Here is a 1972-nt window from a genome sequence, read left to right as displayed (position 1 = left end):
ACTCGCTTTTTAAATGTGTATGAACAATTAAAAAAGTGAGGGAGGAAAAAAAAATCGAAACACACTGCTCACAATTCTTTTTGCATTATTTGATTTCTCCCACTTCAAAGTTTAAAGTTTGGCAGATTGTTCAGGAGGAAACACCCGCAGGGAATGTAACAAGGCGTATGGGGAATGAGAGGATTAATAGAGAGAAATCAGTCTGCACAGGAGATGGCAATGGGGATGTATTAACATGCAGCGCTTTGTTGGCTTCGTCCAAGCATAACATGAACACCCATTCTGATTCTGAGGCACAAACTGCGTATCTTTACCCCTAATCTTCAACTGACTCCAGGAAAGGAGTCTGTTGCTGGTGGTTGATCCTACTTTAAAAATAGAATTTTACTGAAACTCAAAAATAAGTCCAGGGCAATTACCAGCACCAGTACATACACAAATCTGCAAATACATTTAACTTTGCAACAGATACAAACGTAGACACATAGACACACTCATGGGTGGATAATAATCAGGCAGGTCCTTATAGAGCTGATTTACTTCCACACAACACTGTACCTCTTGGCTTTGATGCTGCAGCACCTAATTTTGAATTTCCACCCAGTTTTGCACAAACACAACGGAAGTCTAAAACCTGTTCCACAAAGAATTGAGATCTGCACACTTTGATTCCACAGACTGTGCTGGGTTGGGAGTGGACCTTTGACCTTGGGAGGTTATTCACGTGTGATCTGTCTGATAAGAATTATAATTCATTGCCCCTGATAGCAACGGGTCCTTCTGGACACAAGCCCACAGAATGTCGCACCCAAAAAAGTCAACAGCTGCGGCTACGGCTTTATTGTTTTCTTTTTCAAAATCATTTCATTGGCTGTAGCCTGAAAGGGGGTGAGGTTGGGAACAACAGTCTCCATTGGTGGCTCCATTGTTCAGTGTCTTTTGTCATAATTGTGCTGTCATGGGTGTCATTGCTGAAGTTTCATTTTTAAAAAGCTGATTAGCCATATTCAGGGAAGGGAATATCTTGAATATCTTGGCAGTTTTGGCATTAGGAAGGGGGAAGGCAGGGTGTCCCACTTAGACACCATACCCCTCCCCCCGGCCCCTCAGATTTAGGTATCTCTGTGGGAAAGAGGAGTGCAGACCATGCAGGTTCAACTGGTTTTCAGGGTTGATGATACACAGACATGTAAATTGACCGAGTAGAGGGCCCTGAATGTTAATACCCATCCTCTCAAAACGGTTTTAGCCCCACTTTGCAAGTTATCAACATGTATTTTAATATCTCCAATTTGAGCAAGCTTGAATTCTCGGCACAGACTTAGATGTCAGAGCATAGATATTGTTCACAAATAAACAACATACGGTATGGTAATACATGTTTGAAGTACCGGCTTTTCAGTCAGAAAAGATTATGATACGGTCATAATTGCACCCTTGATAAATATGCACAAATTAATTTTTCAAATAACTTTTTTTATATATAATTCCCCAGAAACAGGTTCCACAATTAATAACTTTCAGAATCATTGATACCCCCTCCCCCCCAGACCACATGTTGGAATTTAAGACTGAGATGGCCATTGCAGAACATGTTTGTTGTTTTCACTTCACCATTTTAGCTCATTAGGTCAGTAAACCACCTGTTTCCAGGATTTACATTATTCCATTGTGATTTCCTGGTTGAGAAATATGATTTTTCCAGGTTTTCAACAGCACAAAAAGTACTAAAATAGCATCTAATAACCTTTAACTTATAGAGCCTGCACTGACAATAGCAGGACTGTTACTATAGAAACGTAGCTGGTGTTAAAGCGTGACCTAATACTACAGCTAAATGTCACCTTACACAGAGGTGTGAAATTACAGTGTGGGATGACTTATGGTAAACCTCGTAGACCAGCACATGCAGTATATACCACTGGACATTGGGCAGAGTGAACATAAAAGTGCACCCCTTCCGACCACTTTC

This window comes from Conger conger, chromosome 9 (assembly GCF_963514075.1).
Source record: "Conger conger chromosome 9, fConCon1.1, whole genome shotgun sequence".
Classification (NCBI taxonomy): Eukaryota; Metazoa; Chordata; class Actinopteri; order Anguilliformes; family Congridae; genus Conger; species Conger conger.
The sequence above is the reverse complement of the archived record's forward strand: the minus strand, read 5'-3'. Positions refer to the sequence as shown.